Source organism: Aotus nancymaae, unplaced genomic scaffold (assembly GCF_030222135.1).
Source record: "Aotus nancymaae isolate 86718 unplaced genomic scaffold, 86718_ANA_hifiasm-v0.15.2.pri h1tg000040l, whole genome shotgun sequence".
Classification (NCBI taxonomy): Eukaryota; Metazoa; Chordata; class Mammalia; order Primates; family Aotidae; genus Aotus; species Aotus nancymaae.
In genome coordinates, this window is record NW_026988454.1 from 88,822,276 (window position 1) to 88,842,804 (window position 20,529).

Consider the following 20,529-nt stretch of genomic DNA (forward strand, 5'->3'; position numbering starts at 1 on the left):
CAAAATTGTGCCACTGTACTCCAGTCAGGGTGACAGATCAAGACTCCATCTCAAAAAAAAAAAAAAAAAAAACACACAAATTTGCCAACTGTGCCTTTCTACTGCTAAAAAAAAGAACCATGTTGTTGTCCTTTTTGATGACCAGACCACATCAGCAACCTAAATCTGATTGTAGTATGTTTTATTTATAAATCGCCTGCTACATCCTGAGCACATAGCAGTGATAGAAAGAGATAAGCATGGCTAAGAATTCAGGTAAGATGAAGAGAAAAGGTAAGAGATTGTTTGCACTTTTAAATATAGCATCAGAAAAGGCTTTAGTTAGTTGACATTTTAAGCAAAGATGCAAAGGGAAACAAAGGAACAAGCGACGCGGATGTGGAAAAGCACGAAAAGGCAGGCCAAGCAGAGGGATGTTGAAAGGCCTGAGTCAGGGGCTATGATACATACAGCACTTTCCCCAGTATCATCTTATTTGATCACATGATAATCCTGTGTATTAGGGTTACCGTTATGTCCCTACTACAGATGAAGATCTGAGACTTGGCCATATTGCCACTTGCCCAATGTCACACAGCAGGCGTCAGTGCTGAGATCTTAACCTAGGTGTTATGGCTCAGTGCAGAAATATTTCTGCCTTACTGCATGCCTCCTAGCTGTGTTCAGTTCTACATATTAAATCTTCTCATAAATAACCAACGAACTATACTGTCAGAAAAGGTGACGGTAATAGTGATGAGTCTACAAACCACATAGAGCTGCTGAAAAAAGGCTTACAGAAATACATTTGAAAGGTTCCCAGGGAGAAGAGGGAAGAGAGCTGTTCAATATTTCTCCAGAAAGCAGAACTTGAACCAACATGTGCAAATTAAAGGGAGACAAATGTCCCATAAATAGGTGAATAAGTTATCTAGTGCCGGGAGCTATCCAACAATGAAATGCTCTGTCTTGTGAAGGTATGAAATGCCAATTACCAAGTTACTCAAGCTTAGGATGCATGGCCATCTGTCTGAGATGAGAAAAAACTTAACATCCACTGATATGAAGACTATATGGATTGATCAATATCTTTTCCAATTCTGATTCTGTGACTACACAAGCCCCTGGGCAGAGTTGTGCGGTAGTTAAAAGTTCCAGCTGTGAAGTCAGACAGCTGGTTAAAATGCAGGCTCCACCACTTACAGACTTTACCTTTCTAAGCCCCAGTTTCCTTATCTGAAATAAGGATAATAACAAAAGCTACATCATAGAGTTGTTGTGAGGATTAAATGAGATAATCCATTTAAAGGATTTAAAACAGTGCCTGTTACATAGTAAGAATCTGCAAAGTTTAGCTATTATGATACAGATATGTACATTTAGGAGCATGTGTATAAAACGTACATGTAATATATAATAATATGTGAAAATGTGTTTCCCTCTCTCTGCTTTTACTCTTTTACTCAGCAGTAAGACTAGTTCAGTATCCAAAACTGAAGTCTTACAGCATAGACGACTACAAGAGGGCGCTAACAATAACAGTAATGATAAACCCTTAAACAGTCAGCTTCTTAACCTAATCATTGCATATTGCATCTCTCTTTATCATCAGCATTGTTCTGTAAAAGATGGTGCAGAAAAGTGCATCTTTTAAATATTTTAGGCACTAATTTAAAATGTATGAAAGAAAAATCATAATTTTTTTAATCGAAGCAACTATTAAAAATCCAGTCTTTCAGCATGAGAAAGAGTATTTAACAATCTGCGTCTGTGTTTTTGATGTATGAGTATGTGTGCAAGAACTCAAGTGTACATATGTATGTATGCACAGACGCACACACGTTTCCTCTTTGAAAATAAGGGTGCTAAACTGGAAAGCCAATGAATATTTTTAATTAAATCTTAATAAATAAAATGATTGTAGACATTTCTTAATGGGGGCAAATATGTTATGCATGTATGTCTGTATTAACAGAAAATGAAGGATAAATAAATATAGAAAATTGCATCTGTATGCTGAAGTCTGGAGTTGCTTCTAGATGATGGAAAGTGAGTTCACAATTTTAGATTAATTTGCCATCACTCTTTAGTCACTCTGGAAAAAGTAACATTTATTATTCATAAAGAAGACATTCAGGAACAGACCTGAATGATCAAAGAAAGCCTGCACTTCAGAAAAAAACACAGAAAATATCACTATGCTTTATTTCTGCTGTGGGATGCTCACTGCTTTTAGAAAGTCATGGTATGATAGATTACAGAAAAGAAAAAGATTACTTTCAAAACAACAGCTTTTTTGCAATATAATAGTATATGTAAGGATTTATATCCATCATCTTATTTAATCCTCCTCATAATCCTGTAATGTACCTGTTATCATCTCTGCTTTATCAATAGAGGCTCAGGCAGTAAAAGACAAAGAAATAGTTTGACTCCAAAACTTTTAATCTTTCTTCATTGACTGCCAAGTGAACACACTAAATTAGCATAGACACAGATAATCTATTTCAATACATTCCAAATACAATAAAATTAACTTAACATCAAAACTATATTGAATATACTGTGTATCATGGATACTAAGGAGCTTTCCACTAGAAGAAATGATCCAGTCTGTTGCCCAAGGACAGGGTCAAGAATCCAACCCAGCCTCCATGGACATGAACAGTACTGAAAATTTAATACCTAACAATCAGCTCTTAGAAATTCCTTCCAGACACTCTATAACTTCTGCTTATTAATCTCAAGTCCACCCTAGAAAGCAAAACAGCATAATGTTCACTTTCCCAAATCACCCTCCAAGAATCTAAAGCAAACAATCATGCTGTCCCTCTGCAAAATTCCTCATTTCTCATAACATCACAATATTGAGTTTCCTTTTCATTCTGGCAACCCCTCTATTGAGTCCCTGATTGGTCAAACTCCCTTTCCAGTAACACTCAATATTAAACCTTCAATTTGGTGATGGACATAATCAGTTACAACTTCAATCTTTTTCTTAATTCCACCCAAGATGCTACTAGATTGTTGAACTGCCAGGTCTCAGTAGTGATTCAGACTGTCACAGTGGAGAAACAAATTATAAACCTTTTTTTTATTCAACATTGCTTTTACAGATAGATCTATATAGTCATGCAACTGATTCTGCTGAAGACCAAAAACACTGCTACTCTTCCAGCTTCACTTTTCTCCACTTCCTGTAGACAGTTTGGCTACACAGGATTCTTGCTGTCTCCCTAACAAACCACTTGCTCTCATGATTATGAATCTTTTTGTCATTGATAGTTTCTGAGGAATACATCCTTCCCCCATTTTCCTGCCTACAGATTCTCCACTCACCCTTCATGGTCCAGTTCAACTGCCTCTTTCTGAAATTAACTGTTCTCTGTCTGCATTTTCACAGCACTCTGGGATGCTTTTTATCACAAGGTAGTATCTACACTTGGGGGTCTTTCTCCCCTGAGAGTGAGTGAGCCATCAGAGCCAAGTACTATGCCTTCTTTGTGTTATTTCTGGCACATAGCTCAGTGGGAAAGACTAAGACATATTATATATGAATGCCAAATATAAAGGGGTGTGAGTGAAATAGTTCACAGAAGGAGTGATTAATTCCAGGTAAGGAGTCACAGAAAGTTTCATGAAGTAGTTGGTACTTAGGAGAAGACAGGATAAATTAGGGCAATTTATTGATATGGACATGAGATCATATGGACAATGGAAAAGGCATCAACAGAGAGATGAGAAAAGTCATGAGCCTGGCTGAAGTAGAAAGCATGGTGAGACTCAAAGGGAAATGTAATAAATGTCTGTTGGATACCTCTGAAAATTGGATACTCTGAATTAACTTTATAATCATTTGCTTGTTTAATTATTTTATTACCTCATTTAGAATTATGTAATGTGGAATTTAGTATCACTGTTTAGAGCTCAGGAAATTAAAGTTCGGAGAAGGTGGCTTTCTCAAGGCTATGCAGTTAACAGGTGATAAAACTGTTATATATTCATCTTTCTGTACATATTATTCATCTTTTTGTACATAATATTTCCATAATACAATTTCTGGGCTTGGGAGTAGGAAATAAATGTAACGTTGATAGGAATGCACTTCCCTGAACTACCATGTGGTCATCTTGTGCCTGCCCTGACGACCACCATCTCAGCCTACCACCACATCAACACACGCGTGCCCGTGTGCACGCACACACACACACAGGCATGTAGAAACATTAACACCAAAAGTACTTAGAGATAAAGGAGTTGTGTTATTTTTTTCTGGACTTCTCCAGTAAGACAAGAGGAAGTAATACTGCATATCAATCAATTCTAAAATCACCATGAAAAATCATTTCAAATATATTATGAAGAGGCAAGAATAGCATAGGAACTAGAAAAGCAGGAGAACTTGACTGCCTAGCTTTGCCCCTTACCAGTCATGTGACCTCAGACAGAGATTACACAATCTCCCTATGCCTCAGTTTGCTCATCTGTAAAATGGATATCAAAATAGCACCTAACTTATAAAGTTGACGAGGAGACAAAATTAGTTCATTGACATGTGATCCTTATGAACTCTATCAATCACATTGTAAATACTCATTGCAGTGTTTGATCCACTTGGGACTAATATATAGCCATGATTCAATCCCAGGCCCACTGCCTCCAAAGCCTGTGTCTCCACATGGACCTAACTATACATTTATGAAGGACTCAAGGAAATAAACTAGTGTGGGTTAGTGCGAATGGGAGGAGGAAGAACTTCTGAAGTTTACCTGGAATGTCTGAAAGATGGGAACTCAGAGAGGCAAAAGCAGGGCAAAAGAGCACGTCAAATGGGGTAAACAGAGCAGGCAGCATATAATGGCATAGGTATTCATGGGAGAATGCATGAGCTCCTTGACTACAGAATACAGCATTTTAGGGAATAAAAGAAAATAGCATAGGGAAGTTGGGGTCTTGAAAGTCAGTCAGAGGAGTCTTGACTTCTTTAAGTAGACAGCTGGAAAACAATGCAGCCTTCAGAGTGAATAAATGAAAAAAAAATCCAAGTGGTGCTTTAAGAGGATTATGCAGGGAAGGAAGGAGCTGGGGGATTGTTGACACCACACAGTAAAGAAGGACTGGAAGAACTAAGCCAGGATGCTGGCAGTGTGCACAAAGAAACAAGAAACTCTAAAAGATATTGGAGGGGCTTGCTTCGATATTGGAAAGAGAGAGGGCAGGTGACAGAAGACTGGAATATGATTCCAATGTTAGGTCAATGAAGTGATGGATCCCAGTTGGAAGGCCTACTAAAATTACTGGAAAGCACAACATGTACAAAATAATACTGACATAATATTCACTCAGACCACTTGAACTATTCTCTGAAATTGTCTAATTCTTTACTGAACTTCAGCTTTTTAATCAATTAGTAATGAAAATGAGGTAAGCAAATTAATAATTAAGGAATCCAGTTCCCAGCCATGTAGTTTGAATTAGTGCCTTTCTCGGTGATATTATGCAGAAGCCATATTTTTAAAAAAGAACAGGAAACTGGAAATTTGTCTATTATTTGCCACTAATGATTTTTACAGCAGCAATCTGGTATGAAATGCACTGAAAGTCTTTGAGCTGAAACAATTGCTTCATTTGCTGTCTGAGATTATGCTGTAGTTACTTGTAATCATACAGCAAATAAGGTAACACAATTTTGGCTTTGGGAAACTGATTTTGATGAACAGGGTTTACTAGAAATATTTGTAATTTTTTAAATCTATTTGTTACATAGTTCAAATACTGTTAAGTAATCATCAAATAAATGATGGATGATGGATAGTGGGTGAATTTTTTTAATTAAAAAATTATAAGAATAGGAAACTAAATTATCAAGAGTGTATTATTAATTAATACTGAATTATTTAGAGCCATATCTATAAGAGAAATAATTATTCAGTAAACGACAACCTCTTGATAACTAAGTGTTTTGTGCACTGTTATGAAAAGGCAGATTATAATAAGCAACTAATGTTCTTTCAGTAAACGTTCAGCACCACTTATTGGTTGTGCCAGGCACTAGAGCTAAGGATCTCCTTCCCCTTAGGAGTGTTTAATCTACTGTAAAGAAAGAAAAATAAATAAATACATAAAATACAAACTAATACATGAATAATAGAACACAGATAAAGTACACCAACGGTTCAGACAAGACAGAAAGTACCTTTCTCCTACCAGAAAATAAAAAGCAATGTATCATAAACCAATCAGTTATGGTAAAACCTATTTTTGAGAAGTTTTAAAATAAGCTCTGCTTTGTTTTGTTTTGTTTTCTAATCTTGCATGAGACAGACATTCATAAAAATAGGAAGGCCTAGGAAAAGGAGTGAGCAATCAATAAGCAGCCTCTGAAATATATTTTCTAACAATTTTCTTAAAGATTAAGAAAGTCATATCTTGCTCTCAAACAATCAAAATTACTTCCTAATGGGTTGTTTTCATTCTTCTACTCATCCAGATTAAACTAAAGCACACGTTAAATACAAGAGGATTTATTTTCCAGAGTTCTGTCATGGTGAAAGCAATCTAATCAAAAATGAAATGAAGAATGAGCTCACTGAATAAATCAGAAGGAAGAATTAAAGAGCTGACAGATATTTTGAAAGCCTGTTAAAAAATAAATTGGACTTTCATTATAAAAATTGACTTAAATGAAGGGTACACTTAAGAACCTACTTTAGAACATTTCCTTAAAGACAATTTATCAACTGAAAATATTGTATTTTAATATATTTTGCTATATTTCCAAAAAGTAAGAAGTATAATAATGGACCTAAGAACAGAATGAAATGTCCAGATAAAAAAATCCCAGAACAGATACTGGGATTTTTTATCTGGACATTTCATTGATATTTATCTGGACATTTCACTGACATGTCAAGATATATCTGAGTCTACTGATGTCTGTGGTTTAAATCTGAAACCTACATAAAAATTTTAGCAAATTACTTTAGTATCCCCAATAATGATAAAAAAAATGATTAGTATACTTTTGATATTTCAAGGAAAACCTAAAAAAAAAAAAACGGGATAGTAGACACCCCTCTTAAGATCTTCAATTTGTAAAGTATTTTACCTCCTTGATAGAAAGCCTTAAAATATACATAAGTCTAATGACAGAAAGAAAAAAAGCCTTCATCCAAGACAACTGTTCATATTTTTAAATAGCAGAGGGGAAAATATAAAAAGGGTTAAGATCATATTCTCCCTTGAATTAGCAAATAAGGGAAGAGGAAATGTTGGTCCTTCTCATACTCATTGGAGGGCTCATGCTTAACTAAACTTCATCAGACAACACATAGAAAAAGAAAAACAGCTTTTCTTCTAGCCACTCTGTTTTAAACAGATAGAGATGGTAAGATACTCAAAAACTTACTGTCTGAAGAACAGAGGATTAAAATGTGAATTTGACTCATTCTTTAAAATTCCAATGTAAAGCACAAGGACAGTGGATAGAAGTTGTGTATATAATATTCTATCTGCCAGATGCATTTAAATTCAATTTGATTATCAATGTAAAAATATTACATTTCAATATATTTTGCTGTATTTCCAAAATGCAAGGGGTATAATAATGAACACAAAAAATAAATAGTAGTAGTACTATATTTTTTGCTTATATTTAGTGTTGTATTATGGTTTTTAATTTTTTTTAACATATTCAATCTGTGGTTGGTTTGAATTTATGGATAAAGAACCCACAGATAAGGAAAGGCTACTGAATTTGCTTTACCCAAAATGGCAGTACCATAGAGTATATGTCATAGAACCTAAAAATCTGAATACAGAACCATTTAGCCTTCGTTAGGTAATTTTCCATCAAATATCCTGTTCCTTACTCTTTTATTCAACAGATACACTTAATTATCCCCAATCCGTCAGGCACTGTGCTAGACACAGGGATATAACAGTCAACAAAACAAGTCTATCTCTGCCTTCATAGAGCTTTTAGCTATCAATTATTCCAATTTATAACACTCCCTGTTCAGTAAGGAATCTCAGAGATGCTGTAAATCAGAGATTGGAAAACTATGGCCCACAGGCTAAATCTGGGTGGCCTGCTTCTACAAATCACATTTTATTGAAACAGACCTCCCCATTCATTCATGTATCATTCCTTTCACACTACAGCTTTGCAGTTTAGTAGTTGCAACAGAAACAGTTATGGCCTGCAAAGCCTGAAACATTTACTCTATTAAATAAATATTCATTTTTTTCTTGCACTGTATAGAAATAGTTTGCCAAGCCTTGCTCTAAATAAAACCTAATGCTTTAAGGATGTATATTAGAAGATACATACTGTGACTCATAAAACATCCCCGAATTCCTTAATTACAAACCATATAATGGGGGATTGACTTCCTACAGAGACGTATTTCTACCATTAGAAGGCTTATTTTCACTTTCTTTCCTTGTAAAGGCAGGTAACAAAAAAGCATTATGTGGCTAGTATCTTCTATTAACAGCTTACTCTCTTCAGATAATGTTAACATTGTCTTATACCTAATCTTTTGATAGATCAGAGTTCTTCCACATCATAGAATGCCCATTTTTTAGAAAACATCCTTTTCTCTGAAGCAAATCAAATAATCTTGACAAGGGTGATTTTAGGCTATCTTTTAAATTGAACAATAAAATTGACTGTAAAAGCACTTAGCCAACACTCAAGTGCTATATAAATGCAAAATCATAGCAGCAATAGTACCTTCATTTCCCTGAAGAGATGTGAGTGGATGCTTATTCCCCAATCACTTGACTCAGAGAGCATTAAAATTTTAAATGAAAGAAAAAGAAGACTAACCTTCATTGGCTGTTATCAAAAATTCCTAATAAGAAATGACAGGCCTTGTGCTCACTGTGGTTATTCCAAAGGATGTTAAGAGACTAAGTCAGTGGTGGCTGTGGCTGACCATCGATTTGCCATTCCCAAAACCCTTTTCTTTCCCTATTTGGAATCAATGTAGCATGAATAAAATTAAATGGCCATTTAGTTCATATTTAGCCACCATAATGCAGAAATAACTGACTTGAGAAAGATCCTTGCAAAGTCTTGGTTTTTGAAAGTTTTCCCACATTACCACGCTACTGGCAAAATACATTTCAAGTGCTAAAGAGTGGAGAATTACCTCACCAGTAAACAGAACCAGAAATGAGATGACAATAGGGCCAGAGAAGGTCACAATAGGGGTGGGAGGGCTGACTTGGTAACAGGAGAAATCTCTTGTTTCTCCTGAGCTTGGAAGAGAAGCCTGTGTTTTAAGTTCTTGTTTTAAGTTCTTGTTCCAAGAACATGCTATTCTTGAAAATTCCGTCTTTAATACCCTCAGACCTTGCCAGTTCCTTCTGATTACAGGTAATGGAATTAACATTCCATACTCTTTGTTTCTATCAGTTATTACAATTGTAGCTGGATAATCCATATGCAGTCAGTTGTTTGATGTCCATGCCCCTTAGTGGTAAGTGAGCTCCACTGAGCCCATTTCCTGTCTGTTCAGAGCAGAAATCTTTGAGGCTAACACATGATGAGCTCTGAAAATCTTAGCTAAATAACTTAATGTGAATGGATAGATAAGCCAGCTGGATTCTAGGCACTCTGCTGGCACATAAGGAAGCTCTGATTACTCCATGATAGTCTCCTCAAAAATAGTGGCCAATATCTTCCTTCCTGTCCTTTAACATAAGTTATATTCTAAGAACATGCACTAATTGTATACCAAACCCTTGTACCTTTTCCATCAATCCTCTCCTCTCAGCTTGTTCAATGTCATTCCCTGTATGGACATCTGCCTTTCAATATATAATCATGTTCAGGTTGCTCCCAGTTTTAAAAAAGGGGGAAAAAAAATATCCAATCACCCCCACCTGACGTAGGTGTTCTTACCAAGTTCTCAAATGACATAATAACTGTCAAACCTTAAGACCGTTTGCAAACCCCCATTCTATTTCTCTGCAGTATTTGACCCTGATGACCACTCCTCTACTCTTAAAATACTTTTCTGACTTCAGCAGCCCTACTCCTGTGATTATCCACCTGTATTTTAAAATGTTTCCACATTTTCCTCAAACCATTAGTATCTCTTGTCATTAAGATTGTATCAGCCTTCTAACTAATCTCTAACTCCCTCCAATCTATTCTCCACAATGTAGTCATACTTATGTTTGCCTCAACAACGCTCCTAAGTGACCTAGCCTAATTTAGCTAGCTTTGTTATAATAAATTGTCACTCTGACCTTCAGCTTCAAGCATCTTGGTATGACAGAGTTTCATATACACATGCCCTATGAAAGAATTAAAATATTCTCTTTGATCCTCACCATAATATCCAATGGATCTCTAACATCCTTAGATACACTAAGACATAGTATAAGGTAACATTTTCTAAGCTTTAACAAGCCTACAGAACACTGTTTTTGAAAAGATGATTCCAAATACTGGCATTCAGACTGAAATTCACAAAAAAAGAATAAAAAACATATTCATGGTTATCAATTTTTGTCTGATCATTTTCAAATTTCACATCTGAATTATGTCATTTATGGTCCATTGCCATGTCCTGCAAGTCATCCATACATGTTTCAAATTACACATGCTCTTTATTGCATTCGATCTAAAACTCTTCTGAAGCACTAAGTCTTCACATATAAAAATAAATAGAATAATGGATAGCAATTCACGAATCCCTGTCAAGTGACTCAGTCTCTTTGTAGTCATATGATACACTGTAAATCTCTAAATTTTAAATAAAAAACAAAAATACAAACAAGACCCCCAAAAGTAATCAATGTGTGTAATTTGACACAAATGTTGCTACTGAACAATATATCTGTTCATATTTTTTCTACATTATGTGTATTTTATGAATACTAAGCAACTGCACATTGCTTTATCTATGTTTCCTGATGGAATTCAAGTCCAAATGTGTCTGCAATTCCTGACTATAAAACTATTCAAAGCTTTTCAGTGCAAGATACTTCTCCAGACTTAATTCCTGCCTCTTTAAACAATCTAGACTTACCAAGACATTATGTTTTGTCCATACGTGGCTTCCTGCCTTTATTCTTACCAACCCCTTCATGTGTAATGTATTCCTCACTCCTGCCTTCATTTTTCAAACATGTTTCTTATCCCTCCTTAAAGGGCCACCTCCTCCATTAAGCTTCTCCATCAAGCCCCCATGTCGGACACTACTTTATCAGATACTTCTTATGCAAATTCACCCTATACCCTCAATGCTTCTTACGGATCTATATATCCTTTGCTAACTGAAGCCTGTGAGGTCTTTAAGAGACCACGTCTGTCCCACCTTTGACATCTACAGCACTTCACCCACTTCGTCCAATAGAATGGATGCTTAACAAAAAATCTGCTCAGTGAATGGATTTGACAACTCCATCGAAGAACTTAAAACACAGGCTTCTCTTCCAAGCTCAGGAACCATTTTGGCGGTCAATCCAGTCTAGAACAGGCTCAGACGCTAGAACATACCACAGAAACCCACACAGGTGGGGGCGGACGCTTCAGCAGCTCCACAGCAAATATAGTCTATAATCAATTAGGTAAATAGTAACGTCCAAACGTGTGCGGAGCTCCATACGCACCTGCAAATGCTGCGAGTTCAGGTCCAAACCGAGGGCACGGGAAAGGGATCCGTGGTCCACAGAGCACAAAGCCAGGCCCTGAGCGGTGGGAAGACGCCCTGGAAGGCTGTGGAGGGCCAGTTCCGCCTGCCTTCTGGGTTCCTGTAGCGGAGGAAGGCGCCCTCAAGCGGGCACGAGCGCCCTAGAGCAGGCACTCCGCGCCATCCCCAGGGGCGGGGTTCCAAGTGCTGCCGCGCAGGTGGGCACCAGAGCCTTGGTCGAAATGCTGGCCAGCGCCCCCTGCCTTACACTCGTGGAGGAAGTGAAGAGGGAGCGGATCTCGAAGACCACAAGCCCCAGAAGCCCCTGCGGCCGACTCGGCCCCTTCTGCCCCTCTTGGCGGCCTGTTCTGAGGAGGAGCCGAGGGCTCCAAATGCCAGTCGGAGAAAATGCCTTCAGCTCTGAGCAGGAGCCTAGTCAATTAAGGCACTTGCCCCGGGGAACCTGGCGGTCTTTAATTTTGCCTCTGGGAAGGAAATGGCGCAGGCCAGGTCTCTTTACTCAGGAGAGCGCCCCCTCTGGCTTGCTCGCCTGAAAGTGAGATTGAGGACTTGAAGAAAAAAACTTTAGAGAGACGGAATCTTTTTCTCACGGAAATAAATGCATTGATTCTAATGAGGGAGCAGGACGGGAAAGGGGGATTTCGAGAATTGATGAAAAGATGAATTATAAAACGATTTTTTTTTAAAAGTGAAATTAAATTATTTCTTACAAGAAATTGTGATTGTACAGTAATTTTTCTCACTTTTCCATTTTTCATATTGTATTTTCATCTTTATTCTTAGTCATATTTTTTGCATTATGCTGTTTTATAATTCTTTCATACACTAGAATCTCAACTGGATTCTAAACATCCTGAAGGCAGATTCTCTGTAGTACGTAGTATTACCGACAATGCTTAGTTGCTGTTAAGTAGACGTCTCAACATGTTATTTATAGAATAAAATATCTAGCATTTCTAAATAGAGGTTTGTTAAACTTATTTTACTAAATGGATTTTATTTTATTAAGATATTCATTTGAATCCAATCAGTTATTGTAAATTTCTGTACAGTGTTAAGCATGAATTGCTTTAGCCATCTGCCCTTTAAAGAAACTCAAGAATTTTAAGTCTACTGCAATTTGTTTAATATATCATTCACCTTTAAATGCTGCAGAGGTAAATTTAAGGTAAACCAAGATTGAATCATCTTGAACCCCAAATTAATGAACACTAAATTATTTATTTATAAATTTATTATTTATAAATTATTTGATGTTCTTATTGACCAAAGTAAAATTCAAGCATCATAGTTCATTTCTCACAGAGGTAAACAGGGTCAAGTAGGGGAAAGGCAGAATAGTTGCCTGTGTTGCTGCATGTATGAAATTCGATTTCAGTTCCACTCATTCATTCATTTAAGCATATTGGATTGAACTCCTGTTATGCCAGCACATAACAGGAGTTCAATCCTGTTGCACTCATGGGATAAGTCATGATTATTGCCCTATACAAGTGCACAGTCTGTTAATTAAAACAAATGGGTGAACAAACAATCAAAATACAGTGCAATCACTGAAATCCAATGGGAAAACTGCAAACTGAGTTTTAACAAAATCTTACCCTTTCACATTAAGCCTTATCTATTAATCTAAGTAAAAATTATAATTTTCTTTGAGCTTCTGAAAATGACGTGGTTATGAATTTTCCAAAAGTGTATAATAGAGAATAACTTTCAGGAAAATTGTACAAGTTTATTTTATTTTATTATTATTATTTTTTACCGATTTTGGCCTCCCTCATTTTTGGGGGGAATACATAATAAGTATATATTTGTTGAATAAAGAAATGAATGGACTCCAAGCACTTGAAGTGTTTAATTCTGTGCCTTTTAGAAACTGCTTTTCTTTTTTTGGTGGGGGGGATGGAGTATCACTCTGTTGCCCAGGCTGGAGTGCAATGGCGCGATCTTGGCTCACTGCTACCTCTGCCACCTGGGTTCAAGCGATTCTCCTGCCTCAGCCTCCAGAGAAGCTGGGATTACAGGCATGCACCACCGCTCCCGGCAAATTTTTGTAGTGTTTAGTAGAGACGGGGTTTCACCACCTTGGCCGGGCTGGTCTTGAACCCCTGACCTCGTAATCCACCCTGCTCGGCCTCCCAAAGTGCTGGGATTACAGACGTGAGCCACCGCGCCCAGCCTAGAAACTACCTTTCTAAAAAACGTCATTTGCTATGACCCGAGCCATTTTTCTAAAGGAGTTTATAAATAACAGAAGTTATAAATGTACAAAGATACATATAAGGTCTTTTACCTCTTCCTGTTATTCTTTGCATTTAAATACCTAGGATCTGAATGGGGCTTGAGCAGTTTAGTCAGTACAAGAATGTCTTCAAAAATCTTGCTTCTCTCATGTAACAGTTTCAAGAGAGCAAGTTTATTAAAAGCCAGTCTATATATTAACAAAGGAAATTATTAATGGTAATGATGAATGAATTTTCAGAGTTTGAATAAAACCACAAGAGAAAATGGTTATTCTGTTTGCAAAATATAAAACTGCAAATAAAGAGAACACTAAGTTATTATTAGCTGGTTTACTACAAAAACAAATCATTAAAATGGATACGAGTACAAAAATGTAATCAAATAACACACATTAACACAAATAACACCTTAGTTGCTGTGTGTTATTTGAATATTAATTCTAAGATAGTTAATTTAATTAAAAACAGCAGAATAATAAAATGTCAGATAAAAATGTGAGTCATTTTTAAAACACCTATTGTTTAAAAATAATATTACTTAAAAAATAAACATTTTGCATTATTTTATAATATAAAACTCTTCTATCATAAACTCTTCTATCATAAAATAGAAAAGACATCGGTAATTCCTAGGCCAACATGCCTTACACAGAAAAAAAATATTAGCTTTGTGTTCAATTTAGCAGTTCAAAAAACATTTATTATCTTAGGTACTACTTAGAAACAAGAAAAGCCCTCTTTGGAATGTCCTAGAAGCCTAGTAAGAGACCCAAATATTAAAATCAAGTACAATGATTAATAATAACTAGTAAATATTGTACATACTATACCTGGTAATCATGGACTACCTGATTAAATTAATCCTCACAATATCCTTATGGGGCAAGTAATGTTTTTAATCTTTATTTTACAATAAGGAAACTGACTCTGATTGATTAATTCATCCAAGGACATTCAGCTTGTAGATGGTAGCGCTAAGACCTCCACCCCACCATATCTTACTTCAAAGTGCATAAACTTAATCAAAGTGAATAAACTTAACCGTTTATTCCAGCACATCCAGGAAGCCAGCTGAGTCTGTTTAGCTGCCTCCCTTTAATTTTCCTAAAAGCTTCCTTTTCAGAGTGTTCCATCCACTAATGTCTTAACATTCTCCCTGGTATCTGAGGCAGCTACCTTCACAACTCTTTCATGTCTTTTAACTGCTTCTCAGTCCTTTGGCTAATCTTTTACCTGATAACTTTCATACCTGCTTTTGCCTCATACTCATATTGGTCATCACTTACTATTGGCTTACTACTTACTTCAAATTGGTCTAACAGCCTAGAATAATCTTCAATCAATAATGAACCTATGGTTATTTGATTTAACATTATTCCACAGAATCCCACATGTCATTATATTCAATAATTCAATTGCTATTAACACAAAATTAATAATTTATAATGTCATTTACACAATTATGAGCATATCACAGATGCCCTCTTGCAACTTTTTCCCAACCTTTGTCAATATGGTGGCAATCTTTGTTTCAAAAGAGCAAAGTCCATAAAAGTTTACAAGTGTTTAAATCTACTTACCTATGTTAAATATATGAAAGAAATAAGAAAAAAGTGTGTTTTAAAAATACTTAACTTTGAAGCATAAAGTGTAGAATTGTAGAAAAGTGAAAAAGATTGAAAATACAGCTGAGGAGATGCGGTATTTACAACCGTGAAGAATATCTCATTTTAATATACCTGAAATCATACATTGTAAAAAGAACTATTCCCTAAATTAAAGTATTTTACTTTATCTACTTATATTTGTGAGGAATTTTCAAAAGTGTTTTAATTGAAATTTCTATTTTGAATGTACAGAAAATGTTTAGGCTTTGAAAAAAACACTGAAAATAATCTGTTTCTAAAGTAAACAAGAATTTGTTGTATGAATATTGCATCCTATTTATGTGTTTATAAGCTCAGTTTTATGTGTTATTTTGTTTTCTCAGAACCCCGTATAGTGAATTTTCTGCTTTTTTGAATGAAAAGTTTCACAGTTTTACCAATAGAACTGATGAAAGGACGTATAAAACAAATGAGACGAAACCACTAAAATTATAAGCACCATCAAAGCCATATTAGGTCTAGTAGGAAAGAAGAAAGATACTCTATTAAGATATCAAATAAAAAAGAAAATCACTGAGGCACGTTAACAATTGGGAAAATGGACTTTAGAGGCACATATAGTGAAACCTTCCATGGAGACAAAAGAGCTTGTTCAGTTACACTTGGAGCCATTGTGACTTTCTGAAAGAATGGTTAACAAAGGAAGGTAAGGCAAAAGAGGTGCTCTGAAGAAGATGTACTTTTAAAGTATTCCATTTGCATTAAAGAAATATGAGAATTAGGCAGAAATATCAAGAAATATTCAGAACTAAATGCCGGCAAGACCAACATTAAGAAAAGTACAAAGTTTATTTAATGATGGGGAAGTTTTTAAAGTCACAATTCTTAGGTCTTACTTCATAATGGAAATATTAATCAGTATAAACATTCAGGGTAAAATACAATGTTAAACAAAAGACTATTAAGATTAGTTGGGGCAAAGAAACTCACCAATTATTTTCGTGAGAGGAAGAAAAAGCAGAGTAGTGGCAAATCTATTAGTGGAAGAGTGTGATTCTGACTGTGTAGACACTACAGTCTATGGCTCGACAGGACATGCAAACTGTTGAAAATAGAAAGGTTGGTACTAAAAACTCTTAGAGATACAGAAAAACCCAACTCTCATCATCTTCTTGTATCTAGCAATATATCTGTATTATATTCAGTTGAGTTTGTTGCTTTGCTTTTTTTTTTTAAGATAAGAGACATATAATATAGTAAATATGAGCATGAGCTCTGAATGAAGACTGCCTAGATTAGACTCTCAGTTTTGCTTACTAGTCACCTGACCCAGTGTAAATTGCATTGCTTTTATGACTTCAGTTTCCTAATCTGTAAAATGGAGAAGATAAGAATTGCACTTATATTAAGTGATATAATTCATATATATAGCACCTTACAGAGTGTCTGGACCATACCAAATTTTAAATAAATATTTGCTGTTATTACTGCCTGAATTCCTACCTCCCTTTGCTTAGTGATTTTTTTTTTAATCAAATCCAAGTATAAAAGTAAATAGATTGCTGTAGTAGATAATTGCTCTTTTCTTTGCCTATTAGCAAATGAGTATGGATAATGATTTTTTTTTCATAACGAAACCCTCAATTATTTTTATTCTTGGTAATAAAAATTTATGAATGGATTTGGATCCCCAAAGAAACACAACTTTCTCTGTAAATCTTTCTCAATTCCTTTTTCATACACTGCAACCCAAAAATTACATAGAAAAATCATTGTTTTTGAGTACAACCTTTTCCAAACCAAACATTTTATATTTTGTGTAATATAGATAGATAACTTATCACAAGCATCCAAAATAAGCTTCTTACTTCATCGTATTCTCAAAATATAAACTTTAAAGAGCTGTTTTAAGATTATCTAAAAGCCAATTTTTATTCAGAGAGAAGATTGAACTAGCAATAGTAATATCATTTTTTTTTCTGTATGTGACATATAACCTGAGGGAACAGAAAATAAAGAATCAATTAATTTTATACAATTATAACTTCATTAGTCACTTTGTCATTGACAGTTAAGATGTTCTAAATAGTTTTATACAGTTTTTTCTGCTTCATCTTCCATTTGTTAGGTATTTGTCTGGGTGCAAAAATTAACCTAGACGCTGTTTAAGATGCAAACCTGATATGTCAAGACAATCACAAGTAACGACAAAGTCTATTGTTTATTGATACCTCACCCCTTGCCTAGAACTTTGCAGATCTCATAGCATATAAAACTCACAACTCTATAAAGTAAGTATTTTTATTTTATATTCCCTTCCATTAACAAATTACAGCAGTTAACATTTCCAAAGTCACTCAGACACTTTAAGTAGCAAAGTCAAGGCTCTGACACCCATTAATCCTAAATAGTTACTTTCTGGCCTCAGGGTTATTTCCTCCAACTAAAGCAAAATCCCACCCTCCCTGCAACCCTTCAACCCCCACCACTCCCTTGACACATACTGAAAATAGGTGACTTTGATTTGGGTCAGAAAATTTAGTACAGGTGAGACTTTCTGATGATTCACCTTCAGGGCTAAGTGAAGCACAGTTGTATATCATGACAAACTGTAGGGACTAATTGTACACTAAAACCATATTGCTGTGTATTCTGCTAGTTAGCCAGCATTCATTTACATACCCTCTTCCAGATGATACTATGCGAAGAGTTATTACTTTGACACTAGTGGTACTGCCTTATTACAGTGGAAGAAATTTGCATCACAAATGGTAACATTTTCTTCCCCATTTACACTATATTAACTATAAACATATTTTTCTCCCGTTGCTAACTTAAAACCAGAAACATGCCCTTTCTACTTCCACTGTTGGAGGGGCTGTGATATCCTGAAAAAGATTGAATTTAGAGCCAGAGTACTGGGGATGTAATCTGTATTCTGCTATTTATTGCACTGTGACCCTGAGAAAATCAGTTTCCCTCTGTGTAAAGGAAAGGATTTGGGCAAGATGACTTCAGAAATACTTTTCTGCTCTTAAATTCTATTAAATAATTATGCCTAGGATTCTATCATTAATTTTCAACTTGCTTCAAATTACTGAAGTTGTCCCTTTATCCCTCTGTATAACCTTTACATTCCTATTATTACTCTAGGGAAAAATGTATTTTGTAAACCAAAAATAAAATTGTAACCCACCCCCAACCAAATAAATGGAACTCCCCTCTTAGCCAAGGGCATTCTAAAGTATACCTGAAATGCTAGTTCAGACCATGTTGGGCATGGGTGTTTGGAAATACTTTAGCTGCTTTGCCTGTGGAGTAACCATTCTTTATTCCTTTACTTTAAACTTGCTTTCACTGAAAAAAAAAAGAAAAAAAAAAAAAAAAAGCTCATACCTGTAATCCCAGCACTTTGAGAGGCTGAGGTGGGCAGATCACTTGAGGTCAGGAGTTCAAGACCAACCTGGCCAACATGGCAAAACCCTGTCTCTACTATAAAATACAAAAATTCCCCAGGTGTGGTAGTGGGCACCTGTAGTCCCAGCAGCTTGGAAGGCTGAGGCAGGGAGAATTGCTTGAACCCAGGAGGCAGAGGTTGCAGTGAGCTGAGATAGCGCCACTGCACTCTAACCTGGGCAACAGAGAGAGACTCTGTCTCAAAAAAAAAAAAAAAAAAAATTAAAAATTAAAAAAAAAAAAGGAAATGCCTCACTCATTGTACCTTCCTCCTTTTGGAATTCAGGCACAACTGACCAGTATTAACGTTAAAACAGAGACTTTAAGACTGACAAAACAGACTGCTCTATAAGTCTAAGAGGAAACATTTAGTCTATTTTCTCTGAAGCTCACTACCTGGAGGCTTCAACTGAACAATTAGAAACTTGCTCTCCACAGCCCCTTATCTTAACCCAGACACTCCATCCTATTGATTCCAGGTCTTCAGATGAACTCTTTCAACCAACTGCCAATCAGAAAATCTTTGAATCTATCTATGGCTTGGAACCCATCCTTGCCCCACCTTCCTTTGAGTTGCCTTATCTTTCCATACTGAACCAATATACATCTTACACGTACTGATTGGTGTCTTGTGTCTCCCTAAAATGTTAAAAAACAAGCTGTAGCCAGATCACCAGGGACACATGTTGTCAGAACCTCCTGAAGCCATGTCAGGGGCATGTCCTAAATGTTGGCCAAATAAACTCCTAAATTAAGCCTGGTCCCAGATAATTTTTGGTCTATGATTTCTGCATTCCTATTTTTAAAAAATGACAGATGTAGCCATATTAAGAAAATATTGATAAATACATAATGCTGATTGTTTGTATAACTTAAGTACATTCGGTTACTGATCTTTAAGTGTTGGGGTTTATTGATGGCAAAAATCAGGCTGCCTTAGTCTCTTCTAGAATTACGCCACAAAACTGTTGCACCATTGGGTCTCGGGGACTCTGAAAATACTGTATTTATTTATTGATGGCCCATACGGGAATGCTGGTTGGACACCTAAGAGGTGCTATTTAGAACACTGAGTAAACATTGTAGGGATTTCCACTAAGGACCTCAGAGTCTCTTGGGGAGTTAAAAAATATTATAGCTGTGGTTTAATGGGAGCCAACAATGGATGCCATTGGAAACAGAGTAGTGGATACCAGACTGTTGAGTCTGGCTGTCAGACTCTGGCTGAAGGATAAATGAAAACTCTCTACATTCTCTTGTTATCTACTCTTTGCTATTAGCTCAAGATAAGAGGAATAGTCTGCCTTCAGTCATAACTCTCTCTTGAGGCTTCTACAAAACTTTGGGCTCCAAGAAGGTTTGCATCCATTTTATAATTTGTCCCACCACCCTGACCAATCTCCTACAGCAGACTCTTGGGGGAGGGTAGTTAGGAGGGAATTTTTGAAGAGGTAATGAAAAACTGAATTCTAACAAGACAAGTAAACAAAGGATGAACAGTGTTTTGGGGAGAAAGTACCTAGCCTAGATCCTAGGCCAAAGGGGGTGTGGTGTACCAGTGATAAGGACAGT

The 20,529-nt window shown here is 36.0% G+C and overlaps 1 protein-coding gene across 1 annotated transcript in view; it reads right to left on the minus strand.

The window, feature by feature from the left end:
• MEI4 (meiotic double-stranded break formation protein 4) overlaps window positions 1-11,675 on the minus strand; it is a 222,041-nt gene extending 210,366 nt beyond the window's left edge. The window contains exon 1 of the mRNA XM_012471784.3: window positions 11,611-11,675. The gene's annotated coding sequence lies outside the window, so the exon portion shown is untranslated. The remainder of the gene's footprint in view (window positions 1-11,610) is intronic.
• Window positions 11,676-20,529: the final 8,854 nt, after the last annotated feature.